At 37.5% G+C, this 9,446-nt stretch overlaps 1 pseudogene; it reads left to right on the forward strand.

Annotated features, from left to right (window-relative positions):
- Nucleotides 1-1,003: 1,003 nt before the first annotated feature.
- Nucleotides 1,004-1,261, forward strand: LOC143679584 (small ubiquitin-related modifier 2 pseudogene; annotated as a pseudogene).
- Nucleotides 1,262-9,446: the final 8,185 nt, after the last annotated feature.

The raw sequence follows: 9,446 nt of genomic DNA on the forward strand, positions 1-9,446 counted from the left end.
ATGGGCTATCATTTTCTGTTTCTTTGTCTTGTACTCTTTTATTACACACTGGACATTTTAATATTTTAAAATGTTACCTCTGGGAATTACTCCCAGGGATGTCTGTTTCTTGGTTTTATAATCAGCTGGTGATAAAACAGATCTTCTTGAGCTTCACCCCTCCTGTTAGTAAGATATGTCCAAGGCAAATGCTGTGTGCATGGTTTTCTCTGCCTTTCTCGGCCTCTTTCTTGTCCTGGGATTTTCCTTATTAGCTGTTTTGAAGTTCCTCTGTTTACAGGAATTTGGTTGTCCAATCTGTTTGCCAGCAGACAGACCTCCTTCTACGAAGTATTTGAAGCCAGCAGGCCTTGTTAGGTCTTTTATTTTAATTTTTTAAATGCTTTTTTTAAAATTGTACAATATATGTACAAAACAAAGAAAGAAAAAGTAATAATTTTCAAAGCACACTGCAAAAAGTAGTTACAGAACAGATCCCATAGTTTGTCATGAGCTACCATTTCTACCATTCCATCATCTCAGATTTTTCCTTCTAGCTGCTCCAAATCACTGGAGGCTAGAAAGAATATTACTATAGTGATTCAGCAGTCACAAATTGGATTTGTTAAATCCTATTTTCTCCATTATACGTTCTCCTTCTCCTTTTCTCCTTTTTCCAATCTATAGGGATCTTTGGGGAATACCTGTTCTGACATTTTCACATTAAGAAGGGGTGTTCACACTAAAGGAAAGGGGGATGTAAGGCAATGGTTTTCCTTACAGAGGTGGGCTTAGGGAGAGAGAGGCCACAACTGAGCAAAAAAGTGGCTCCCTGGAAAAAACTCTTAGGCCTCATTATGGGTAGTCTGAGCTTCTCCCCTACAGAAATAAGTTTTATAAGAGCAAGCCTCAAAATCTAGACTTGGCACTCCTGGTACTGCTTGTGTGCTCATATGCTATGTACCTGGAACCTCTGAGAAGAGTGAGTCCCTCTCACTGAGTCAAGGAGACTCCAGCTCTTGCCATGGCCAATGAAAAGCTCATGGAAGGAGTCAAGACAGATGATCATATTAATTTGAAGGTGGTGGGACAGGATGGTTCTGTTGTGCAGTTTAAGATTAGGAGGCATACACCACTTAGTAAGCTAATGAAAGCCTATTGTGAACAACAGGGTTTGTCAATGAGGCAGATCAGATTCCAATTTGATGGGCAGCAAAACAATGAAACAGACACACCCGCACAGTTGGAACTGGAGGATGAAGATACAACTGATGTGTTCTAGCAGCAGACAGGAGGTGTCTGTTAAAAAGGGAGCCTGCTACTTTACTCTAGAACTCTGTTCCTACACACCAAGAATACATTTTCAATTAGAAAAACCACAATTTGTTTCCACCACATCCTGACTACTACAGTATAATTTTCTCTATTCTTTCATTTTACCCTTCCCTGTTCTTTATTGTACATAAAGTAACTGGTGTATGTGCACAAGCATTTTGCTTTTTTTTTTTTTTTTTTTTTACTAAATGACTAAAGGTATGTTGCAATTGACATCAAATGAAGATGAGATGGGGGAAAATACTGGTTCTTTGAAAATACCCCCTTTCTTCTTTAGTGCATGCTCATTCAACTCTTATCTTTATATTCTAGTAAGTTATTTTGCTCTCACTGTTTGACAAAAACCAACAACATAAAAAAATCCTTTCATACCTTGTTTGATTGGAGAATTTTAATCTTTTTCATTTCTCATTGTGAAACCAAGGACAATTTTATAACTTTTTTGTACGTAGGGCAAGGGCAATCTGTCTTTAAGTAGGAATAAATTACTCTAAAAGGAATGAATCCGACATAGTTTTCCCTTCAAGTCAAGTGTCTTGCTGTTCAAACAAAATTCTTGTTTAAAATGAAAAAAAAAAAAAAAAGTCCACCCTTGGCCTATTTTCTTGGGAGACAACCATGTTTGATAGGGTACCTGGGGGTTCCCAGATGGGAGACTGTACTGGTTTGAAATGATGTATGTCCCCTAGAAAAGCTATGTTTTGCTTTTTCTTTAATTTAAAAATTTTTTTTAAATACCAAAAAACACAAAACAAATGCAAACATTTGTAACTTTTGATCATTCTTTTCAACATATATAATCAGTAATTCACAATATCATCACATAGTTGCATATTCATCATCATGATCATTTTTTGGAACATTTGCATCTATCCAGAAAAAGAAATAAAAAGAAAACAGAAAAAAATTCATACATATCATAACCCCCACCCCTCCTCCTCACTGGTCACCAGCATTTCACTCTGAATTGCTTTTAATATTCGTTCCCCCTATTATTCATCTTTATTTCATATGGTTTACTCATCTGTTGACAAGGTAGATAAAAGGAGCATCAGACACAAGGTTTTCACAATCACCCAGTCACATTGTAAAAGCTATATCATTATACAATCATCTTCAAGAAACATGGCTACTGGAACACAGCTCTACATTTTCAGGCAGTTCCCTCCAGCCTTTCCACTACATCTTGATTAACAAGGTGCTATCTATTTAATGCGTAAGAATAACCTCCAGGATAACCGCTGGACTCTGTTTGGAATCTCTCAGCCATTGACACTTTATTTTGTCTCATTTTACTCTTCCCCCTTTTGGTCAATAAGTTTTCTCAATCCGTTAATGCTGAGTCTCAGCTCATTCCAGGATTTCTGTCCCATGTTGCCTGGAAGTTCCACACCCCTGGGAGTCATGTCCCACGTAGACAGAGGGAGGCTGGTGAGTTTGGAAAAGCCATGTTTTAATCTAAATCTCATTTCATCAAGGCAGAAAATCCTTCTTCAATACTGTATGTTTGAAATTGTAATCAGATCATCTCCCTGGAGATGTGATTTAATCAAGAGTGGTTGTTAAACTGAATTAGGTGATGACATGTCTCCACCCATTTGGGTGGGTCTTGATAAGTTTCTGGAGTTCTCTAAGAGAGGAAACATTTTGGAGAATGGAAGAGATTCAGAGAGAGCAGAGCAGAACAGCATAGCCACAAGAAGTTGTTATCTTTGGAGATGAAGAAGGAAAATGCCTCCTGGGGAGCTTCATGAAACAGGAAGCCAGGAGAAGAAGCTAGCAGATGATGTCATGTTCACCGTGTGCCCCTCCAGATGAGAGAGGAACCCTGACTGTGTTCACCATCTGCCTTTCCAGATGAGAGAGAAATCCTGACTGTGTTCAACATGTGCCTTTTCAGATGAGACAGAAACTCTGAACTTCATTGGTCTTCTTGAATCAAGATATCTTTCCCTGGATGCCTTAGATTGGACTTTTCTATAGACTTGTTTTAATTGGAACATCTTCTCAGCCTTGCAACTGAAAACTAGCAACTTATTAAATTCCCCATTTTTTTAAACCCCAGAGTTAATTTTATTTTAAAATAATAAAATGTACAGTGTGCAACAAAAGATGATAAGACAAAGAAACAAGAAATGATGATCCATCCAAAGGAAGAGGATAAAAACCCAAAAACATCAACATAGACCCGGCTGTATACATACTGGACAAAGATTTTTTTTCCAGTGCTTTTTTTTATTAATTAAAAAAAAATTAACAACAAACAAAACATTAAGATATCATTCCATTCTACATATATAATCAGTAATTCTTAATATCATCACATAGTTGCATATTCATCATTTCTTAGAATATTTGCATCAATTTAGAAAAAGAAATAAAAGGACAACAGAAAAAGAAATAAAATAACAGAGAAAAAAAAGATTATACATACCATACCCCTTACCCTTCGCTTTCATTTACCACTAGCATTTCAAACTAAATTTATTTTAACATTTGTTTCCCCTATTATTTATGTTTATTCCATATGTTCTACTCTTCTGTTGATATGGTAGATAAAAGGAGCATCGGACACAAGGTTTTCACATTCACTGAGTCACATTGTGAAAGCTATATCATTGTTCAATCATCATCAAGAAACATGGCTACTGGAACACAGCTCTACATTTTCAGGCAGTTCCCTGTAGCCTCTCCACTACATCTTGAACAACAAGGTGATATCTACTTAATGTGTAAGAATAACCTCCAGGATAACCTCTCAAAAATTCCCCTTTTTAAAAAGTCATTCCGTTTCTGGTATATTGCATTCCAGCAGCTGGCAAACTAGAACAGAGACTTTAATAGTTCCATATATATATATATATATTTCGCTCTTCCTTTCATTTAAACTTTTTACTTATTTTTATCTCGCCTTATTCAACTGACTACAGCCTCAAGAAATGTTGAATAGAAGTGGTAATAGTGAACATCTTTGTCTTGTTCCTGAACTCAAGAAGAAAAGCATCATTTCATTATTAAGAATGATGTTAGTGTAAGCAGCAGCATACACCTTTTTCTCAAGTGCTCATGTATCATTCTCAAGGATAAGCCATATGCTGGCTCACAAAGCAAGTCTCAATAAATTTAAAAAGATTGAAATTATACAAAACACTCTTTCAGATCATAAAGGAATGAAGTTGGAAATCAGTAATAGGCAGAGTGCCAGAAAATACACAAATATGTGGAGGCTCAACACCACACTCTTAAACAACCAGTGGGTCAAGGAAGAAATTACAAGAGAAATCAGTAAATATCTCAAGGCAAATGAAAATGAAAACACAACATATCAAAACTCGTGGGATGCAGCAAGGCAGTACTAAGAGGGAAATAAATTGCCGTAAATGCCTATATCAAAAAAGAAAGGGCAAAAATTGAGGAATTAACTGTCCACTTGGAAGAATTAGAGAAAAAACAGCAAAATAACCCCACAGTAAGCAAAAGGAAAGAAATAATAAAGATCAGAGCAGAAATAAATGAAATTTAGAACATGAAAACAATTGAGAAAACAAAAAAAGCCAGAAGCTGGTTCTATGAGAAAATCAATAAGATTGATGGACCCTTAGCATCAATCAATTTATTTTAAGAAAAAGAAGAGAGAGGATGCAAATAAATAAGATCAGAAATGGAACAGGAGCCATAACCACTCACCCCACAGAAATCAAGGAAGTAATGATAGGATACTATGAATAACTTTATGCTAATAAATACAACAATGTAGATGAAATGGACAACTTTCAAGAAAGGCATGAACAACCAACTTTGACTCGAGAAGAAATAGACTACCTCAACAAACCAATCACAAGTAAAGAAATTGAATCAGTCATTAAGAAGCTCTCAAAACCAAAACTACGGGCTAATCTTTCTAATGAATACAGATGTAAAAATCCTCAACAAAATTCTAGCAAATCAAATCCAACAACACGTTAAAAGAATTATACGTCATGACCAAGTAGGATTCATTCCAGGTATGCAAGGATGGTTCAACATAAAAAGTCAATTAATGTAATACACCATATCAACAAATCAAAGCAGAAAAATCACATGATCATCTCAATTGATGCAGAAAAGGCATTTGATAAAATTCAACATCCTTTCCTGTTGAAAACACTTCAAAGGATAGGAATAGAAGGGAACTTCCCCAAAATGATAAAGGGAATAATGAAAAACCCACAGCTAACATCATCCTCAACAAGGAAGAACTGAAAACTTTCCCCCTAAGATCAGGAACAAGACAAGGATGTTCACTATCACCACTGTTATTCAACATTGTGTTGGACATTCTAGCCAGAGCAATTAGACAAGAAAAAGAAATATAAGGCAGCAAAATTGGAAAAGAAGAAGTAAAATTCTAACTGTTTGCAGATGATATGATACTATATGTCGAAAACCCCGAAATATCCACAGCAAAACTATTAGAGGTAATAAATGAGTACAGCAAAGTGGCAGGGTACAAGAACAACACTCAAAAATGTGTAGTGTTTCTATACACTAGTAATTAACAATCTGAGAGGGAAATCAAGAAAAGAATTCCATTTACAATTTTAACCAAAAGAATAAAATATTTAGGAATACATTTAACTAAAGAGACAAAAGACCTATACAAAGAAAACTACAAGAAATTGGTAAAAGAAATCACAGAAGACCTAAATAGATGGAAGGGCATACTGTGTTCATGGATTGGAAGACTACATATAGTTAAGATGTCAGTTCTACCTAAATCGATTTACAGATTCAATGCAATACCAATTAAAATCCCAAAAACTTACTTTTCAGAGATAGAAAAACCAATAAGCAAATTTAGCTGGAAGGGGAGGGTACCCCGAAGAGTTAAAAGTATCCTGAGGAAAAAAAATGAAGTCAGAGGTCTCATGCTACCTGACTTTAAGGCATATTATGAAGCTACAGTGATCAAAACAGCATGGCACTGGCATCAAGATAGATATATTGACCAATGGAATCGAATAGAGTGTTCAGATATAGACCCTCTCATCTATGGACAATTGATCTTTGATAAGGCAGTCAAGCCAACTCACCTGGGACAGAACAGTCTCTTCAATAAATGGTGCCTAGAGAACTGGATATCCACATGCAAAAGAATGAAAGAGGACCCATATCTCACACCCTATACAAAAGTTAACTCAAAATGGATCAAAGACCTAAACATTAGATCTAGGACCATAAAACCATTAGAAGAAAATGCAGGGAAATATCTTATAAATCTTATAAGGGGGTTTTCTAGACCTTACACTCAAAGCAAGAGAATTGAATAAATAAATAAATAAATGGGAACTCCTCAAATTCAAACACTTTTGAACCTCCAAGAACTTCATCAAGAAAGTAAAAAAGACAGTCTACCCAATGGGAGACAATATTTGGAAATGGCAAATAAGATAAAGGTCTAGTATCCAAAATTTATAAAGAGATTGTTCAATTCAACAACAACAAGACAGACAACCCAATTACAAAATGGGCAAAGGACTTCAACAGACACTTCTCAGAAGAGGAAATACAAATGGCCCAAAGGCACATGAAGAGATGCTCAACTTACCTGGCTATTAGAGAATGCAAATCAAAACCACAATGAGATATCATCTCACACCCACAAGAATGGCCATTATCAATAAAACAGAAAATGACAAGTGCTGGAGAGGATGTGGAGAAAGAGGCACACTTATCCACTGTTGGTGGGAATGTCAAATGGTATAAGTGCTGTGGAAGGTAGTTTGGTGGTTCCTCAAAAAGGTAAATAATAGAATTGTCATATGACCTGTCAATACCATTGCTAGGTATCTACTCAGAGGACACGAGGGCAAGGACACAAATGGATATTTTCACATCAATGTTTATAGCAGCATTATTTACAATTGCAAAGAGATGGAATCAAAATGTACATCAACAGAAGAGTGGCTAAATAAACTGTGGTATATACGTATGATGGAATATTATGCAGCTGTAAGACAGAATAAAGTTATGGAGTGTATAGCAACATGGATGGACCTTAAGGACATTATGCTGACTGAGATTAGCCAGAAACAAAAGAATAAATACTGTATGGTCTCACTGATATGAACTGACATTAGTGAATAAACTTGGAGACTTTTGTTGGTAACAGAGACCATCAGGAGATAGAAATAGGGTAAGATATTGGGTAATTGGAGGTGAAGGCATACAGATTGTGCAACTGGACTGAATGTAAAAACTCGGAAATGGACAGCACAATACTACCTAACTGTAATACAATTATGTTAAAACACTGAGTGAAGCTGAATATGAGAATGATAGAGGGAGGAGGGCTGGAGGCATACATGAAATCAGAAGGAAAGATGATAAAGATTGAGATGGTATAATCTAGGAATGCCTAGAGTGTATAATGATAGTGACTAAATGTACAAATTTTAAAAATGTTTTTGCATGAGGAAAAACAAAGGAATGTCATTACTGCAGGGTGCTGAAAATAGATGGCAATTAATATTTTAAAATTTCAACTTATGTGTAAGGCTAAAGCAAAAAATGTTTATTTGGTACCAAATTTATATTTTGAGTAGTCCATGTCCTAATATAACTTATGTGGACAGCTTAATTGAACACCATAAGTACAAGGAACTGTGAGTAGGACATGAGATTTTGTTGGTTTGTCCAGAGTGATGCCCCGATAAATCCCAGAGTGATTTGAAAGGTGAATTAAAAAGTATTTGCAAAGTATCCTTTGGGGAATGGTGAGAATGGGGGAAAATTCAACTTCCTAGGTTGATCTTGATATTCTCACAAGCAATGTGGACAATCAAACTAAAGGCTGAGCCCCCAGGTTTGGGGCTTGTTCATATGAAACTTTACCCCAAAAGGATAGGTCAAGCCTACTTAAAATTAGGCCTAAGAGTAACCTGCAAAAGAACCTCTTTTGTTGCTCAGATGTGGCCTCTCTCTCCAGCCAATACAGCAAGCAAACTCACCACCCTCCACCTGTCTATGTGGGACATTACTCCCAGGAGTGTGGACCTTCCTGGCAATGTGGGATAGAAATCCTGGAATGAGCTGAGACTCAGCATCAAGGGATTGAGAAAACTTCTCGACCAAAAGGGGGAAGAGTGAAAGGCAACAAAATTAAGTTTCAATGGCTGAGAGATTCCAAACAGAGTTGAGAGGTTATCCTGGAGTTTATTCTTACACATTAAATAGATATCACCTTGTTAGTCAAGATGTAGTGGAGAGGAGTGATTCCCAGCTTCTGGGCCAAGATGGCAGCTTAACAATGTGCACATTTTAGTTCGTCCTCCAGAACAACTACTGAATAACCAGAAACAGTACAGAATAGCTCCTGGGGCCACGTCAGTGACCAGAAACACAGTATACCCAAGTCTGGACCAGCTGGACCGGCTGTGAGCCACCCCCAGAACCAGGAGTTCCCCAAGCTAGCATGGCTGGTGCCCCTCCCCCACAGGCTGCTTCCCAGAGTGGAAAGGAAAGAGACTTTACCACAGCAGGAGCTGAACCCAACTAAATGCCAATTGTGTAATTAATTAACAAATTCTGACTACTGAAAAAGGGCTCCCACCTCAGGTAAATCTGGTCAAAGCAAAGGTCACACATTGTTGCCAGGGCTACAATGGAGAAATTAAAAAAAAAGGAAACAGAGGTTGTTGTGGCTGTGTTTCTACAAAGGCTTGACTGCATTTGGATATAGCGGGAGGACTTCTCAGGCTGCAACTGCCTCAGGCATAGGCAGAAATAAGCTCATTTGAGGGCTTCTCTGGAGCCTGTGCCTTCCCCAGGGGAGGGGTGAAGCCCAACTGAGGTGGAATCCCTCCCTCAAGGAATTCAGACACCAGAGGGTGGTAATTTCTAGCCATTAAAACCAGCCTACAACCTCTCCTCTGTCTCCAGCACGCCCCCAGCAGAGAGAATCTGCCAAAGTTAAAGGTACCACATCATCTTATGCTGGTGGGACCTGAAGGCAGACAAGAGCCACGTACTGGGTAGGACAAGAAAAACAGAGCCCAGAGACTTCACAGGAAAGTCTTACACCTGCTGTGTCTCACCCTCAGGGAAAACCAACACAGGTGACTCTTCCCTCCTGATAGGAGGCCAGTTTGGTC

This window comes from Tamandua tetradactyla, chromosome 4, assembly GCF_023851605.1.
Source record: "Tamandua tetradactyla isolate mTamTet1 chromosome 4, mTamTet1.pri, whole genome shotgun sequence".
NCBI classification, from domain to species: domain Eukaryota; kingdom Metazoa; phylum Chordata; class Mammalia; order Pilosa; family Myrmecophagidae; genus Tamandua; species Tamandua tetradactyla.